Raw genomic sequence first — 19,977 nt, forward strand, 5'->3', positions numbered from 1 at the left:
CTAAGCACCTTGAGGACAAGGACTGGGTCTCTTACTTCTATTTCAGCACAGTCTTGCACACAGCAAATGCTACTACCCGTCTGTAAATTTCATGGGATCAAATTTACTTTGCAGGTAAACATGTTTCTTTAAAAAATCCTTTTGCTCACCCAAGGATAATGTCCACACCTACCTTACCCAGAAGTCAGAAGGCACTGAGTCAGGAGAGGTAAAAAAGGCATGATTGTGGAGAGAACAAGCTAAGGTATGTTTATTTCTACATCTTCAACAATGATGATGTAGAAATAAACATAAATAAATACAATGACTATGATTTATAATGTGTGTAAAAATCCTATCATACAGTCAGCAAGGTAGAGGCTTGAAAATTAGGTGCCTTGTGAAGTTTGGTGAAAGAAGAAACATATTTGGTTTTTGTCTCTGGTTTCTGGCAAAGAGCACCTAAAATTTCCTGAATGATAAGGAGGTTTCCTTTGCTTTTTTTGGTAATTTTTTTTAGTTGTAGATGTTTGTAATACCTTTATTTTATCTATTTATTTTTATGTGGTCTGAGGGTTGAACCCAGTGCTTCACACAAGCGCAATACCACTGAGCCACCCCCCCAGCCCCATCTTTTGCTATTTAAAAGTAAAGTCTACAGACTCATGAGACCCTCAGAGTCCTGGGGTTTCCAATCCTCTCATGGCCTGATTGTTGTATTAGATTTAATTGTTCTGTTTAATCAAAAGAACCTTAAATGATTTGCCAACACCAGGAATGATGATGAGCATGACAAAGAGGTATGCAATCATCAAAATGATAAGTTGTACAAATACAAAAGTATGACTAAGATATAATTTTAGGAGAAACTACAAGAAAAGAAAATAGTATTTCTCCATATCAATATTAGTGAGTAAAAGTAACAAATACATCAAAGGATGTTGCCAGTAAAGTTGCAATATACAAAATGGGAGAAAATATTTGGAGAATATATAAAGAACATCTACAAATCAATAATAAAAAGTCAACTCCATAAAAAAATGAGAAAATAATTTGGGTAGATATTTATTCAAAATACACATACAAATGGTCAGCAAGCACAGGGAAAGATGCTCAACATCATTTGACATGTAAGAAAAGAACATCAAAAGCACAATGAGGCACCAATTCATACCACTTGGATTGCTGTTTAAAAATTTTTTTTTGAAAATTGCCTGTGTTGGAGAAGATGAGGAGAAATTAAACACTCTGAATATTTCTGGTAGGAATCTAAAATGTTTCAGCCAATGTGGAAAACAGTTTGGCAGCTCCTTTAAAAGTTAAACTTAGAATTACCACATCATCCAATAATTTCACTCATAGGCATATTGAGAATTGGAATCAGGGACTCAGAACAGAGATGTGTACCTGAATGTTCAGAGCAACACTGTCCACAGTATCTGAAATGTGGAAACAGCCCAAATATCTGTCTTAGATAAAAGCATAAATAAATTGTGGCTTATACACATAATGGAATACTATACAGCCACAAAAAGGAATGAAGTACTGATACATGTTACCATATAAATGAATCTTAAGAACATTATGATACATGAAATGAACTAGACATAAAAGGTCACATAATACATGATTCCATTTCTATGAAATATCTCAAATAAGTCCAGAGAGACAAAATGCAGGTTGATGGTTGCTAGGAGCTAGGGAAGGAAGGAAATGGAACCAACTGCTTAATGTGTCCATTTTTTAAAAAATTGGTGTAGGGTGGAGGATGATGAAAATATTTTAGAACTAAAAAGAGATGGTAATTGCACATTTACTATTTTAAATACTAGTTAATTGCTTCCTTTGAAATGGTTAATATTATATGAATCTTGTATTAATTAAAAATAACAAAGAAGAAAAGATAAAATTGTTGGGATGATTTCATTAGAGCAAGATTAATTTTTAAAAAATTTATGAGATGGGACCTTGCTATGTTGCTCAGGCTGACCTCAAACTCCTGGGCTCCAGTGATCTTCCTGTCTCCACCTCCTGAGCAGCTGGGACGACAGACAGTGTCTGGCTCTAGAAGCAGTCTTTTTAAAAAGTATTTTTAGTTGTAGATGAACACAATGCCTTTACTTTATGTATTTATTTTTATGTGGTGCTGAGAATCGAACCCAGTGCCTTACACATGCTAGGCAAGTGCTCCACCACTGAGCCACAAGTTAAGTACTGAATCACCATTTCAATTATGCACTCTTATCTATGTGTATATGTCTATATATTCCTTTTGAATTGGAATAAATGTTTATTGGTTCCTTAAAAAATTAAAACTTTGCTGGGCACAGTGGCTCACGCCCGTAATCCCAGCGGCTCAGGAGGCTGAGGCAGGAGGATCACAAGTTCAACGCCAGCCTCAGTAATTTAACGAGGCCCTAAGCAACTCAGCAAGACCTTGCTTCAAAATGAAATATAAAAAGGGCTGGGGGTGGGGCTCAGTGGTTAAGCGCCCTGGATTCCCCCCCAAATTAAAAAATTTTCAGTTGAGAGAAAATTCAGGATGCTGTACAACAGGAGAAGGTGCTCTTGCTGATGTTCCCTTGATGGCGTCAATCAGATTCAAAGCAATTGGCCCTGGCCCTTGTCCTCCTCAGCACCTTCAGCCCTGTCCTCTCAGTCACCTCCACATAATATAGTGCCACATGTCCATGTTGGTCATCTTCGCATCACTGGGGCCCACAGACACACCAGCTTAGAGGGGGGAGGTTCATTCTGACGCCCTGTTGGAGAGGATCCAGTCCACGACTGGCTGACTCCAAGGCAGTACAATATGGCGCAAGGTCATGGGAGAGGGATGCTAGCTGCTCAGTTTGTGGCAGCCAGAGAGAGAAGGAAGCAGGCTCTAGGGACAAGAGAAACACCCTCAGGGACTGACCTCCTCACCTCACCCCCACCATAGCCTACTCGGCTCTCCAGGCACTGACCCACTGATGTGGTGGCACCTCAAGATCCAGTCATCACCTAAAAGCCCACTTCTGGACACTGCGGTCCTGGGGCCAGGACCTCAACACGAGCTTTCGGGGACATTCCAGATCCAAACCCTCACAGTGTCACACTTGTACCTCCCAGACCACATTTCTAATATGTTGGCGTGACTTACAGTGAAGAATGTTTGCCTTTAAAAAATATTCACATCATTTAATTTATCGTACATTTCAGTACGAAATATGAGTATCATTGTTTCTTTTGAAAATTCACATAAGAATGAAAGTAGAAAATTTTAAAAATCCCCATCATTCTGTCACCTGGAATATACATGTTAAATACTGGCTTTATACACACATGTGGGTACACCCACAGGTATGCACAGTCATGGATACATTAGTGGTAACAAATACTCTTGCTATATATTTTTTTTTTCTTAATGATGTTATGAGTAATTTTCTCTGTCACTAAATATTTCAAAATAGCATTTATTTTTTTAACTCAGGGGCGCTTAACCACTGAGCCTCATCCCCAGCCCTTTTTTATATTTTATTTAGAGACAGGGTCTCACTGAGTTGCTTAAGGCCTTGCTAAATTGCTGAGGCTGGCTTTGAACTCACGATCCTCTTGTCTCAGCCTCCCGAGCTGCTGGGATTACAGGCCTGTGCCACTGCACCTGGGTTAAAATATCATTTTTGATCAAACAATACATAATGTGACTTAAATAATAACTGAAGTAGAGAGTGCCCAGAGGAAGATCTCCTGCCCATGTATATATTCCACCATCCCCTCTGTGCATGACCAATGTTCAGGGCTCCTCATGAATCCTTCCAGAAACCTGTGCATTCATAAGTATTAGTCTAAATGCATTATTCCTGTATAATATCTTGTTATTTTCCACCTACTGAACAGTTTGAACATAGCTTCTTTATTCTTTTTACTGCTGTGTACATCTGTATTGTTGAGTGTTATACCCTTACTCAGTGGCCTCCGGATGAATATTTAAGCTGCCTTTAACCTTTAGCTGTCACAGACAATGGAGCTGTGGATGATCTTGTAAATATACCACTTTACCTACCAACAGGAGAGTGTCTGTGTGTGTGTGTGTGAAGTTAAATTACTAAGTCACTACGTTTAAGGATCATAAAATAATATTTTAATATTATCAAAAAAGAAGTGAGAGAGCAAGGAGAGACAGTGAAACATTAGAAAGCTGGTCGGTCTGGTCAGTGGTAGGACATGTCCCATATCTGCCAGGTTGCACATGTCTGGACTCCCTGGGGGACTGTCCCATTCTCCCTGGTCTGCTTAGGTGTTTAGAAATATCCACTGACCCAGGGTGAGAAGATGGGAGCTGGAAACCTGGTGGCAGAGCGGCCTCCACCCCAGAGCAGTTGGGGCAGCCCCAGGGCCTGAGGGCGGTAAGGAGAGTCGGGCCTGCCCAGGGACAGCTGGGCCTTAAGCCCCGAGGTGACGCCACAGCTTTCCCTTCACAGTACAAGACGGGGACCTGTGTAGGGGTGGAAACTGATTTTCCAGAGGGGAGACTATCTCCAACACCAGGGATCTGCACCCCAAAGCCTCCATGCGGGTCTTCATTTACCATCCCGCCTGGTCCTGTCCTGGGGAAGCTGACCTGGGGTACTTGAGGAAGCCCTTTTCAGAAGCAGGTCCCCAGTTAGTGCCCAAATCAGAGTTGTACACCGTGATGACTTTGGTCAATGTGAACACGTCCTCGGGGGCACCCTCAGACCAACCAGTGGGACGGGGCAGACCCCAGAAGCCCATTGTGGCCCTCCATCGATACCGCTGAGAGTGACCATTTGCTGTCACTGACGTTCCATCGTGGGGGGGCCTGGGCTGTACCTCTGTGTCTGCTCTCTCTCCACGTCAGGTAGAACCTTGCTGCGGCCTCATTTTCTTTCTACTGTCATGTGTAGCTAATAAGAACAAATTTTTTTAAAAATGCCTCTCAGTACTATTGCATTGGGCATTAAGTTCCTAAGGTGCTATTTCAGGGACACCCGTAACCTACATCATGCCAACACTTAAAGCACGTTGGGCCCCTTAACTCCGAGGGAGCTCTTGAAGACTGCAAGGTCTTATTTCTGTCTTTATTACAAGAACCCAACATGGAGCCCGTCACCTAACAACTGCTCCCATGACACAAGTGTCCTGGGCCTGATCTTTCTTTCCTCTCTTCATTCCTTTTTTTTTTTGGTACCCGGGATTGAACACAGGGGCACTCAACCACTGAGCCACACCCCCAGCCCTATTTTGTAGTGAGACAGGGTCTCACTGAGTTGCTTAGGGCCTCGCTAAGTTGCTGAGGCTGGCTTTGAACTCGCGATCCTCCTGCCTCAGCCTCTAGCCACTAGGATGACAGGTGTGCGCCCTGGCACCAGTTTCTTCTCTTCACTTCTCAACCACATGGATGGTCCTCCCCTGCCTGCCCAGCATTTGAAAGGCTCAGTCCGTCCTTAGGCCTTTGTTCTGGGCCTTCTCTTATTTCTGTGGAGTCCTTGCCCTGGTCAGAAGCCCTCTTCCCTAGCTGCACATTAGAATCACTTGGGGAGGTAATTTGAAACCTCTAGTGCCCAGGCCCCCTCTGCAGAGATTCTGACTCTCTGGGTCTGTTCTGAAGGAGCTCCCTGGTAATGACACCCACCTCCAGCCTCCCCAGGCTGTCTGTTACAGGGCTAGAACAGAGAAGTATTGCCCAAGACCAGGATCTCCAACTGGGGCCCCCAACTGGTGGGCATCTGCCTCCTCTGCAAAGTGTTAGACATGCAAATGCCTGGGCCCCACACAATTGTTCCAAGTGCAAATTCTCAGCCCTCAGAATCAGAAACTGGGGGTGGGGACCTGCAGGCCATTCTGAGGCCTGCTGAGTAAAGTGTAGGAAGCTCTGCCCTGGGGACTCCTGCTCTCCCAGGAACTGGGAGCACACAGAAGACCACCTTCTCCTGCCGTCCAGCCTGGCCTCTTCCAGGAACACCAGCTGCCTTTCTGGCTGACCTTCCTCCACAGGGTCTCCCCAGCATCTCCAATGTCCCCAACACATTTTCCCCTCACCAAACTATTTTTCCCAATCACAGTGATTGGCACCAATCTCCTCTGAGTTGCTAGAGGTAAAAACTTGGGAGTTTGTGATCTAACACCTGGGAGGTGACCTCACACCAAGGAGGTGCAGAAAGGTAAAGAAGCCTCCCACCCTTTCCCCTTTTCTGGGGAAGACATTGGAACTCTACCCCTCATGAACTGTGTGTCCCCGACAAAGTCCCGATGTGGAAGTCTAACCTCCAGTGTGACTATATTTGGAGACTGGGCCTTTCAAAGGGTATTAGCAGTGAGTGAGATAAGAGATGGACTCTAATCCAGGGTGACTGTTGGAAAGGCCTGTGAGATCACACTGAGGTGCCTGTTACAGGCCACACAGAGGGGACTCTCAGGACACCAACCTGTCCACACCCTGATCTTGCACTTCCAACCTCCAGAACTAGGAGAAATACATCTCTCTTGTCTACAGCAGATATTTTTTCTGGGGGGGTGGGGATGCTGGGCTATTCTGTTTTGGTAGCCTGTGGACATTTTTAGGTGTCAACTGGACTGGGCCATAGGGTGTCCAGACGTTTACTGCGACATTATTGTGAGTATTTCTGTGAGGGTATATCTGGATGAGATTAATACTTAAATCATTAGACTAAGTAAATCAGATTTCCCTCCCCCCGTGCCAGGACCTCCTCCAGTCAGAGCCCCTTCTGGAGTGGGTGCGTTCTTCCTGCCTGCACACTGGGATGCTGGTGCTTGTACTTCCTACTGGAAGTGAATCAGTGGTTCCCCCTGGGTCTCAAGCCTGCTGGACTTAGATGGGACCCACACCGTGGCTCTCTGGTTCTCAGACTCTGGACTCACACTGCAACTGTCACACGTGCTTGCCTGAGCCTCCAGCTCAGCCCAAGACCTCCCCTCTTCCCAGTTGTTCATCTTCCTCACGGGGTGACTGCTGTATTTAGCTTCTTACATAATCTTTCAGAGTTTCTTTAGAATATAGAAGCAAAATGAGGGAATGTACAGCTATTTTTTCCACCCCCCCCCCCCACACACACACAGACATTCCTTTCACAGAGGAACTACATTTCCTTGTCTGGGTGTTTCCTGATTCATTCGCTCAGGCCCTCCCAGTTTATATTTTTTGTGATGCTTGCCATTAGAAATGATAGTGCTATGGGGAATTTTGTATATGTCATTTTCTACATAAGCAAACACAACAGGTATGTAAAATGTAAAACGCGGGCGGTGGGGGGGGGGATGACATCACAACTTTGATAGATCTTATCAGATTTCCTTTAGATACGCAACAGCCACATATAAGAGTTCCCTGGAGCCTTAGTAATGGACTGTGTTCCTCAAACTTTTAGATTGTGTGTCTGGTAATTGAAAAGTTTGGATTGGTACAATCTTAAGTTGAATTTTTCTTTTTAGGAGTAAAATGAAGTATCTTTCCACAAGTCTTGGCCATTTTTATTTTCTTTCTTGCGAGATATCAATGGTAAGTTTTTTCTTATAGGTGGAAGGAAGGATCTCTCCTGTTATGACCTGAAAATATTTTTTCTGAGTTCCTCATTCAGTTCTGATGTAAGTATGATGTGCTGTGATTTGTAGGTGTCCCCCCAAAAATGCATGTGTTGGAAACTTAATCAGCAATAACCGTGCTGAGAGATGGAGTCTCAGGAGAGGTGACCCGGCCAGGAGGGGAGAGCGTGTCGACTTGACACCAGTACTGCAGGTGGATGGGGGTACTCGTACCCCTTTCTTCTCTGCCCTTCTGCCATGCCATGCCCTTGCCATGTTGTGACACAGGAAGAAGGCCTTCACTAGACACAGCTCCCTGGTGCTGGCCCTCCAGAACTGCCAGCCACAGCCTTCCTGGGGTTGCAGATGACCTTCTCTGGCATTCTGAGTAGTAGCACAAAGTGAACTAAGACACGCTGTCTCTTGTTGTGTGCAATTTGTTTTTATTTGCTTTATAACTAGGTTAAGTGTTTCAAGTTTTGGGTTTTTTTAATGGCTTGTGGGTTCTGAGTCATGCTCAGAGGCCTTCCTTATGCCACAATACAGAGCTGTTACTCCTGCTGTCTCCTCTAGACAAGTTTGGTTTAGTTTTTTACATTCAATTCTTGATCATCTGATATGGACAACACACGGGTTAAGAGCCTGACATACAGAGTCCACTTTATCTGTGTGTGTGTATGTTTGTTTGTTTTTGTTGTTGTTGTTGTTGTTTGTTTGTTTTCTTTTTTTGTACCAGTGATTGAACCCAGGGGTGCTTAACCATGCAGCCCCATCCCCAGCCCTTTTTTCTATTTTATTTAGAGACAACGCCTCACTGAGTTGCCGAGTTGCGTTTTCACGGGTGACTATCAAGTTCCTCTCGGCACCCAGAATTGAGTGGTCTGTGCTCCTAGTCTAACTGAGAAACCATCTCTATCAGAACTAAGTCCTCATGTGAGATCTCTTTCTGGATTTTAATATTCTCTTCCATTGGCCTGTCTGTTCATTTACAACCCAGTATGGCCCAAATTCATTATGAAGGATTTCTGTTCTGTTTTATTATCTGGCATTCTTTCTAGATTCTCTTCATTGTCTACATCTTTTGGCTTTTGTCAAATAAAACTTTAATTTGTCCCAAACAAAAGAAAAATAAACAGGAAAAACTGTATGGAGAATCTAATCATTTTATAGACATCTTAGGGAGAGGGGCACCTTTGCAATAGTCTTACTCACATCTCCTGAGAGGTCTTGAATGTTTTGAAATGTTCTTCATATAGGGCATGCGCATTCCTGTTCCTTTGTTTCTTCCTTTTTGGTCTTGGTGATTGAACCCATTATGATTGATGCATTATCACTGAGCCGCATCCCCAGCCTTTTTTATATTTTCTTTAGAGATAGGGTCTCACTAAGTTGCTTAGGGCCTCACTGAGTTAATTGAGGCTGGCTTTGAACTCGCGATCCTCCTGCCTCAGCCTCCCGAGCTTCTGGGATGACAGGCGTGGGCCACCGAGCCAGGTGATTTTTCTTGCCATTCTCTATGGGGTTTTGTTCTTTCATATTCTCTGGATAGTTGCTATTTATATATTTGAAAGAGCAATTTCTGCATAGTGATTTTAGGACTCCTTGGTGTATGTCCCCATTACTTGCCATGACATCCTTCACCATGTCCTGTTGATTCTACCTTGAATAGACACTTGCATATGCCTGATTCTTGGCAGCACCACTAACACCTATGATGTCACCTTACTTCAAGACACTGATTTCAGCCAAGCCTGGTGGCGCCTGCCTCTAATCCCAACTGCTGGGGAGGTCGAGGCAGGAGAATCACAAGTTCAAAGCCAGTCTCAGCAATTTAGCGAGGCCCTAAGCAACACAGAGAGACCTTATCACTAAACAAAAATATAAAAAAGTGGGGCCTGAGGATGAGGCTCAGTGGTTAAGCACCCTTATACCAAACAAAAAAAGAAAAAAAAAACACACAGAGATTTCTCATCCAGACAATTGCAGTATTCCATTAACTCCATTCTCCATACAGCAGCCAGAAAGATCTTTTTAAACACAAAAAGAACACTGTCTTAGACACTTGTGTGTAGCTATAACCAAGTACCTGAGGCTGGGTGATCAGTAAAGAAAAGAGTTCTTTACTTCGCAGTTCTGGAAGCCCCAAGAGTATAGCAGCCTCATGTGTTCAGCTTCTGGTGAGAGCCACATGCAGCATCAAACATGGCCAAAAGCGAAAGAGATCACATGGCAAGAACAAGAGGTACAGAAAACCAAGGAGCCCCACGGGGTTTATAAAAACCTGCTCTTAGAAACTACCCGACTCTCATGGGAACTACCCCAATCCCTCATGAGGGCAGCTCTCACGTGATCCACCTGCACCTCCCAACAATACAGCAGAGACCAAGCCTCAACAGGTCTTAGCAGGGACAAATCCCATCTGAGCCACAGAAAGCATTTTTCTATTCCCTTATCTAAAATACTTCTGAGGCTTCTCCTTGGATTAGAAGGAAATGCAAACTCCTTCCCATGAAGGTGAAGACTCGTTCTGTTCTCAACTATCTCTTCTCATTTCTGGAATTGGAGTGACCAAGGCTTCTTTGGATTCTCAAACACACTACCTTCTTTTTCTTGACTCCCTTTTAATCTTTTTCACAATACTCAGTAGGATCATTCTACACCTATTTATGACTTACTTATTTTGTGTACCTCTTCCCCACTTCTTCCCCACTCTGCTACTTGCAAAGTACATAGTAGGTGTTCAATAAACATATTTAGTGAATGAATCCACAAATATCTTTCCTGTTTATACAGTCAGAGCTTGGAAAGCTTAAATACATACATGTGTGTGTGTGTGTGTGTGTGTGTGTGTGTGTGTGTATTTTTCCTGTTACTTAGCTTTATTCCCCATTCATGCTTTAAATCCCTGATTACCATCTGTCAAACGCTTATATTTCTAAGTCACTAGCTTCCCCCAGAAGCCTCATGGCCATCATAAATCTCTTCTCAGCATTTGTTCCCATGTACACAAAATATATAAGGTTATTTTCAAATAATGAAGTGCATATTGAATGTTACAGAAAAAGGTAAGGTTATACATATTTATGAGAACATTTTTCCCTAAGGGAATGATACCACTCTATATTTACTTTATATATTATCTCTTTATTTAAAGAGAAAAACATTATTTTTCTCATTAAAAATTAATTTATTCTTGGTGTAACAATAAACAGTATGGAAATGAGGAAGTCAAAATATAAAAAGAAAAGATCTCCATAATTCCCAGTCCCAGAGAGGACCAGGGGTCACAGTTGAATGTATATCCATCTTTTTAGACTTTTTAAAATGCACATCATATTCGAGCACAGGCTGAGAATTCATCATTGTTGTTTTACTTCAATTTTACTACTGTTGGACCCAATTAGAGGAATAGCTCTGTGACTTGGATTCTGAACAATACATCTTGGATGTGTTTATGTGCTAAACATATAGCCTTACCCGATTTCTTTCTTTCTTTTCCTTCCTTCCTTCCTTCCTTCCTTCCTTCCTTCCTTCCTTCCTTCCTTCCCTCCCTCCCTCCCTCCCTCCCTCCCTCCCTCTCTCTCTCTCTCTTACTGGAGATTAAACTCAAGGGGGCTCAACCACTGAGTCACACCCCCTGCCCTTTTTATATTTTATTTAGAGACAGGTTCTCACTGAGTTGCTTAGGACCTCACCAAGTTGCTGAGGCTGGCTTTGAACTCATGATCCTCCTGCCTCAGCCTCCCGAGCTGTTAGGATTACAGTCATGCACCACCACACCTGGCTTCCTGACCCTGTTTCAACATTTGCCTAGTATTTCATTCATCTACTCTCCCTTGAAAGTCCCCTTCCCTCTTTACCATGTTAGTGCCGGGGGAGGAGAGGGTCATGAATTTGTCACGTTTCTGTTTTTAAGGACTGTGCTGCTCTTGGACACAAGGCTGAAAGTCTGGATCAGGGAAGGAGCCACTTCTCTGCTTCAACTTCCATATTGGTGGAGGAGGTATCAGAGCAAATAGAGAGTTCCTAAGAACCAGGTTCATGTTCAGAATCAATGAGCTAAGTGAATTTGTGTCACCTCCTGTCATTGGAATTCAGACCCTCTACTGCCATGCTGAAGGTATCTAAAAGGAAGTCATACCAGTAAGTTCTTATTTTTTCCTAACTTCCTGTTGTACAGAGCCCAGGTAGCTGAAATTTATTCCCGTTACACTGCCATGAATGCCATCAATATGGACTGTCAGACCTGTTTTGAGTGGGGAATGAAAATCACTGCAAAACTGATTATTTGGCCAACATCTGATAGGGACTGGAGAAGGCACTAATTGCTAGGCTTACGTTTCAGGAAGCAACTTATTTTGTGGTATTGGTGCCAGTTAATACAAAGGCCATGCTTGGTGACTACACCATTTCCAACTAGCATTAATCTGATGTCACATAATCTCATTACCAGGTCAGGTTGGTACATGGGACACACTTCCATGTTTGCACATTTTATATACATTAGTTTGGAAAATGAAACTATTCTTCCCTGCCTTCAGCCCCTTCCCATAGTTTCTAGTAGAGTAGCTAAAATGATTTGAAAAGGTCTTTGAAAAGCTTCTTTGTCGAGGGCCCTTCAAATTAGCTCATCCTAAAGAATTCAAAGCCTGTGCCATTTTTACAAGTGTTTATATAGCAAGGACCACATCCAAACAATACAGGGCCCTGGGCTGATCTGGAGACCAGGGAAGGGGGTTCCCAAGAACTGGTACAGCAATGAAGCCACTGGAGTATGAGGCTCCCAGGGCCAGTCTCACAGGTGAGTGCTCTGCCTTTCCAGAAAGACCTTCCCCTCCTCAGTCCCAGTGGGCCTGAGTCCAGAATCCCACATTAGTGACCGACTCCCTGAACCCCATCCCCGAACCATCCCCTCTGGCCTAGTCCATCCCAGCGTGCCCATATCTGAATTCCACATGTTTTTGGATTTCTACTCTTGGAAACTGCATCCTTAAGCTTCCCAGTTTATTCTGGGTAAAGCCCAATAAAACATAAATGAGTACAGGCCCTGGAACCTTCCATTCAGCACCTAGCAGTGCAACTTGGACCAAGTGACATATCTCCTTTGTACCCTGACTTCCTCCAGTGAAAAGGTGATCTAGTCTGTCTAAAACTAACAAGTAAAAGGAGGAAGAAAAGGGGTCTAACAGCATTCTCTGTCTCCTTGGTTTGGCAGGAGGATTAAATACAATATTATCCATCGTTCCTGGAAATACCCATTATAATCAATATTATTAGAGCAGAAAACCTATCTGGCATCAACGGGGCAGAGGTGTTTGATTTTTTTTTTTTTTTTTGAATGACTTTTTTGAATGAAATGTGCTTACCCTAAAAAAACACTTTTTTTTATGTACAAAGGGAAATGATGTTATAACTATTTAAAAAGATTCCGCTGGGAACAAAAACCTACTTGAAAATTACTAAATTGGACTTATATGAATTGCTCATTTAAGCAGATGGTAAGAAAGAGAGAGTAAATCTGTTTTCAATTTTTTTTTTTAATCTTTAAGAAGATGAAGGGGCCAATAGCAAATAGAAGTGTGGAAAGCATTTTGCAATCAAGGACACACAGGCCCTGGAGGAAGGAAGAGACCACCCTTCCTAACTAGCAGGTAGTGAGGCTGCTGACTTCAACCACAGAGATCACTTCCTCCACACCAGGCTCCAAGCCAACGCTGTCACCACTTTAGTCATTTTCCCGGCATCTGGGAGGCCAGGAACCATTATGACTCCCCTTCTAGGACACACAAAGGATGTGGAACCTGCCCAGGAAGAGGTCTCCTGCCCGCTGTACTGAGCAGGTGAGGATGCTCCCACGGTCCTGGTCACCATGGTCCTCAAGCAGCCCCTAGAGAAAGCCGAGCTCTGGAAATGTGTGGTTCCAGGAAAAAAGGAATCCTGGTGATGTTGATTAAAGCAGGACTTGCCTCCCCAAGAGGAATGACACTGTAAGAAACAGAAATGAGGTACGTGGGTGTGAAGAGGGACTTCTCTAAATTGAAAGAAATACTGCCTCTGAAAACTAGAACCAAACTGGCGGCAATAGTTACCTCATTTAGAAATATTGGTAAATACCCACCATGTGCCACAGGGACTGTTTTAGTCTTTTTTTTTTTTTTTTGGGGGGGGGGCTGCTGTGATCAAAAGATCTGATAGGAACAACTAGAGAAAGAAAAGTTTATTTTGGTGCTCACAGTTCCAAAGGCCTCAGGTCATAGACACCTGGCTCCATTCCTCAGGGCTCAAGGTGAGGTAGAACATCATGGCCGAAGAGTGTGGCAGAGGAGCTGGGCACGGGTGGTGCACGCCTGTAATCCCAGTGGATGGGGACGCTGAGGCAGGAGGATCTTCAGTTCAAAGCCAGCCTTAGCAACGGTGAGGCCCTAAGCAACTCAGTGAGACCCTGTCTCTAAATAAAATATAAAATAGGGCTGGGGATGGGGCTCTAAGCCTTGCATTGCATCACACATGAGCTTCTGTCTAAATCGAAATTATAACAGGTATATATCAGTTCAGAAGATAAAGTTGGGCTGAGGATGTAGCTCAGTGGTAGAGCGCTTTCCTGGCCTGTGCGAGACCCTGGGTTCAGTGCCTAGTACTGCAAAATAGATAAATAAATATGAAAAAGAAGACAGACTCGTCCATTGCTCTCATGCTTCTTAAAGTCTAACAAATGCCACCAGCTAACCCAACAAGGTGGGAAAAGTCCTGGGCTCCGCGGGCATATTGCATTCTGATATGGTGAGACTTACCAGAGTCCATGAGAGCCTATTGCTCGTAAATAGCTGGGTTAACTGAACTGTTGGAAAATCACGAAACTGCACTTGGACACACTGTGTTTCCATCTAATTTGGCTTTAGTGTGAGCATGGTCTGGATTTGAGCCAGAAGTCCGGGATTTCCAAGTTCTGTTGGTGGTTCTAATGTTGAACCCCAGGTCTGAAGATCTCATTTCACGGGATGTAGAGAAGATGGCATAAGGATTTGAGGCTCTAAGGATAAAGTCTCAAATTAAACATTTGTGGGATTCCCATATGGGCTCTGAAGCCTGAGCAATAGAATTGAGGATAGTGTTCTGGAATAGCAAGAAATAAGGCTTACCACGGAGCATCCCTTCCAGATCTGCCCTGAGCTGGTCACGAACAACTGGAGAAACAATGTTCTGAGCATGCTCCAGAGAAGCTCTTAAGAACTTGGGATTTAGCACTGGAAGAAAGAGGAACGTTCTCACAGATCATATTTACCAGGCCAGGTGCAAGGGCTGAGCCACCAAGAACAATTAGGTAAAAGGCTCTGTGTTCCTTAGGCTGCTCCAAGATGGAGATCACACACTTTGGGGGTGAACCAATCCCTGTGCAGACCCCAACTCTTCACATTCTGGCTCTGTGGTGTTTGGCAAGTCATTTAACTTTGCTAAGTCTTATTTTCATCATAAGTAAAATGAGAGCAAGTGGCAGGATTGCTCAGAGAACCCAATGATTAGCACATAGTAGGAATTCAAAAAAGAGAATCTAATATTATTGTCACCATTTCTCAACATTATGCTGCACTGGAAGTTAGTAGTAGGAAGACTGTTAAAAAAAAGTATAGCTGGGCGCAGCCGCGCCTGCCTGTAACCCTAGCAGCTGGGGGGCGGGGGCTGAGGCAGGAGGATAGCGAGTTCAAAGCCAGCCTCAGCAACTTAGTGAGGCCCTAAGCAACCCAGGGAGACCCTGTCTCTAAATAAAATACAAAATACGGCTGGGGCTCAGTGATTGAGTGCCCTGAGTTCAATCCCTGGTACCAAAACTGGTTTCCAAAAAAAATTAAAAATGTACACTAAGGTCATTTGCCCACATGGCCAGCAAACAAGACACCGTTTCTCCCTACTCCCATCCTGTGAATAAACTAGATCAGAGAGGGTGATACCCAAGGTCACAGAGCTCAGTCACCCTCAGTTCCTCTGAGGGACTTCACTCTCCACAGTCCAGTGCTCTATCTTTTCCCTGAAGTCACCTGTTGCTGACCGCTCAGGAAGCCATTCACTGGCCCCCTCTGCTCTATCATTTGGGTGTGGCTTTCCCTTTCTGTGGAAATAGATGGCTTTGCTTCAGGCCCCTTCCTGCTGCTTCAGTGGTATTCAGCCAACAGGGTCATTTGTGATGCCATCTCTTTCATTTCCATCCCCCAGATTATCTTGGGCTAGTGACTGATGTTGATTATCACTCCTCTGGGGCCCAGTTTTCAAGAAGAATCAGCCAAAGACGACTTCCACTTTAACCTACAAAAACATTCAATTCCAATAAAGCCCCAGGAGAGGGGAAAAAATGGGTTAAAAACTCTTTGTTAATTCCAAGTAACCACAAAGTTCCGCATCTTTGAGAACAAACTTTTGTGAGGGGTCATTTATTTTCAAAATCCACTTTCCCACCCGGCTTGATGGTGCATGCCTGTAATTCCAGCAGCTTGGGAGGCTGAGGCAAGAGGATCGTGAGTTCAAAGCCAGCTTCCGCAATTTAGTGAGGCCCTAAGCAACTCAGTGAGACCTTGTCTCTAAATAAAATACAAAATAGGGCTGGGGATGTGGCTCGTGGTTAAGTGCCCCTGGGTTCAATCCCCAATACCAAAAGAAAAAGAATAATCTACTTTCCCTTCCTGGACTCTATTATTCTGTGTAGTTCTTTATAGAACCAGACTCCAAACTGATTTTAAAAATATACATAATAAAGAAGCCATTTTAGCACAGTCGAACCAAAATTGAGAGACCACATTTGGTCAATATTTGTTGAACATCACCTGTGTCAGACCTCTCCTAGGTGCTGAAGGAAAAAAAACCATGGAACACCAGTGAAAATCCAAGATGATTCTCATCAAGTCCTCACCATTAGACAAACATGTCTAAGTGTCAAAGAAAAATCATACATAGAAGAGAAAATCGAGGCAATCCTCTGGACAATTTTTGCTACCCTCTCCCCTACCAGTCCCCCCTAAAATCTAGCAAACTCTGATTAATAATTTATTCATTATTTTAAGAATTATGAAATGGGATCATATCACTGAAACAGAATTTAAATCCTCACTATCACTAGGCAGGGATTCTGGTCAAATTACTTCACTTTTTTGGGACGTCATTATTGTCATGTCACCTGTGAAACGAAATTTGACTGACATTGCTTGACTTGTACAGCAGCTGTAAAAACTAAGCAGTGTTTATTAGCACATGGGCTGGTACTCGATAAGGACTCAATAAAAGATTACTACTTAGACAAAAGGTTTTGATCTGAATTAGCTCAAGTATCTTCATCATTCCAAACATCTCTTCCTAAGATTCTCTAAGACTCCAAAGTCCAAGCATGGTGGCACATGCCTGTTATCCCAGTGGCTCAGGAGGCTGAGGATCTTGAGTTCAAAGCCAGTCTCAGCAACTTAGGGAGGAGCTAAACAACTCAGCAAGACCTTGTCTCTAAATAAAATATAAAAAAGGGCTGAGGATGGGGTTCAATGGGTGAACCCCATCAGTGGTTCAGCTCATAGATTGATATTTTTCTGTTCCATGCTGAACTCTTAGCAAGTGCTCTGGGGTTCAATCCGTTGTACTAAAACAAAACTCCTTTATAGCATAGATGCAGAGGTGCAACAATCCACCGAGGAAAGGAGGACGTGAAATGCAGAAGTCCAGGGTCTCCATCACCTCGGGTGGTCTCAGGAGATACTTGATATCTCCTCCCCCTTCAGCTTTTGTGGATAAGACTGTGTTGTATCAGAAACAATTTTCCCAAACTGTAGACAAAGTTCATTCATAAAGCAAATTTTTAGAAAAGAAGCACAGGAGATGGTTCACACAGAGAAATCGGTTGCTACATGTAAAATTTATACCCTCTTTGGTTCTCTTCATCAGGAGTGGTTTGACTTGAAAGAGAGGGAAATCATCTAATGGAAAAATACTGAAAAGTACTCTATTTCTGAGTAATTTGAGTAAAAGTACTATCATAGTTTTTACTGGAATCAGCTCATAGATTGATTTCTTGATATTTTTCTGTTCCATGCTGAACCCTTAGCAAGTCCCAGGCTCTGAGGAATTTTATCACATAATGAAAGAAAGATGACATATCAGAAGTACACTTCCGTAGATTGTTTTAAACAATCAAGACTGCCAATCCTTTAAATCACCTCTACACTGTTGATGGGATTGTCAATTAGTACTACCACTCTGGAAATCAGTATGGTGGTTCCTCAAAAGAGTAGGCATGGAACCACCGTAGGACCAGCTATCACTCCCTGGCATTTATCCTAAGGAATTAAAGCCATCATACTACAGTGACACATGGACACCATGTTTATAACAGCACAATTCACAATAGCCAAACTATGGAATCAGCCTGGGTGTCTGTCCATCAACGGATGAACGGAAGAACGGATGAAGAAAATGCAGTATATATATATATATATATATATATATATATATATATATATATATATACACACACACACACACACACACACACACACACACAATCGAGTTTATTCAGTCATAAAGAAAAATGAAATTATGTCATTGGCAGGAAAATGAATGGAACTTAAGACCATCATATTAAGCCAAATAAGCCCAACTGAGAAGGTCAAGGGTCATATGTGAAAGCTAGAGAGGAAAAAGGAAAAGAGAGGTGGGGGCAGGGAACTCATGAAAATCAAAGGGAGATCAGTAGAGGAGAGGGACCAGGGGCTAGGAGGGGTGGACCGTTGGGGGGAGGGCTGGGGAGAGCCCAATTACATTGTTAAACTGGGTGCATTCTTAACAACAAATCTCATCATTATACAACTATAACATACCGATAAGAAATGTGGAAAGGGAAAAAACCGCCATCCTTAAAAATCTCAGATTGTGTGCATGACGGACGGGTACTTTACCAACTTTATGTAGTATATACCCATTATGAAATTCCAGTAATACAGCCACACCGTGGCCACAGTAATGGATTTGGATTAGTAACTTATTTAGGAAATTCCAATCTTGCCAAGTCATTTTCCTCTCTACCTGGACAAATGCACATAGGAATATTTCTAGAATTGTGAGTGCTTCTAGCATATTGCTCTTTGGTGCCAAATCTTTGGTATTTTCAGTCCTGAGTGGTAGACTACCAAACAACAGAGAACCCTGGTTCTAGGACACTTGGGCAAACATATACACACACACACACACATTATATACACATTTATGTTTTAAATATATATTTAAGTATCATCTATTTATTTATATCATATCTTTTACTGAAATTGCCATTTCCTTTCTCTTGAAATCAGCACATCCTCTCTGCCTGAGAGCTTTTGAACCACCCAGGATTAAACAGTTCTCTTTCTCTTCTCTTCCCTGCTCCTCCCCCTGCCATTCCCACTCTCTCTGGCGTAAGTTCTGACTTTCAAATATGCATCCTCAGTCGCAGGGAGCTGTAGCTGGAAGAGTCTGCTCTGAGCAGCTCCAAGCATCTCTGCCCAAAGCCAACGGAAGTGAATGAGAAATCCCTCTAGCTACTGGTACTTCCCCTAGGGATCCACAACCTCGCACTGCGTCCCTCCCTCTCTCCTCCCCTCTCTAAACCCGGGGTAGTTAGGGGCGCCAAAGTCCCCGCCCCTTTTCGCTGCCCGGAGCCGTTCCTAACCTTTTTTGGGCTGGGGACCCACAGGAACCTACAGACCCTCTCGGGATAAGGGCAGAAGTTGGGAGAAAGCAGTTTCAAAATGTTGCGAAACTTTCCAGGGACCACGGGTTGGAAACAGGGCTCGATTTGCAGGAGTGAGAACCCTGTCTTTAAACTCTTGACTTGGGGCGATTAAATCGAGAGAGGAGCTCAGGTGCCAGATCCCGGCGCGAGTGAGCAGGAGTAGGACGCCAAGGCACCCTGCGCTGGGTTACTTTCACTTACAAGAAACACCAAAAAAAGAGGACTGGTGGAGAGAGACGGGGACAGGAGAGAGAGAAAGAGAGAAAGGAAAGGGGGAAATACGGCAAATAGGGGCGCAGTGGTAAGGGGAGAAAGAGGCCAGCGGTGGGGGCACCGGAGAGAGTCTGAGTCCCGAGAGTCTCTAGGAGGGCCGGGAGGTAAACAGAAGGAAAGAGACCCGGGGTGCGGCGGGAGCGGGGGCGGGGGGGGTGGGTGCTGCGCGTCTGGAAAGGGAGAGAACTTTCTCTGCTCCTGCTCCCCAGGGCAGGGAGTCTCAGAAAACCCATCTCAGGGAGGTGGCGCTGGCTGCGATCGACGGGCCAAGCGCGGCTGGCGCCTCTGGCCCCGGCCTGTTGTGGCCTGAGGGGTCTCTCTCTCTCTTCTCTCTCTCTCTCTCTCTCTCTCTCTCTCTCTCTCTCTCTGCGAGTCGCGCACGGGCCGAGGAGGGGACACGGTCTGGAAGGAGGCGGGCCGCGCTCGCCTGGCTTCCTCCTCCCCTC

General features: G+C 43.9%; 1 long non-coding RNA gene across 1 annotated transcript in view; it reads right to left on the reverse strand.

Moving 5' to 3' along the window:
- The window catches only part of LOC139707319 (uncharacterized), a 55,875-nt gene that overhangs the window by 32,726 nt on the left and 3,172 nt on the right, over positions 1 to 19,977 (reverse strand). The window lies entirely within an intron of this gene.

This window comes from Marmota flaviventris, chromosome 1 (assembly GCF_047511675.1).
Source record: "Marmota flaviventris isolate mMarFla1 chromosome 1, mMarFla1.hap1, whole genome shotgun sequence".
NCBI lineage: Eukaryota > Metazoa > Chordata > Mammalia > Rodentia > Sciuridae > Marmota > Marmota flaviventris.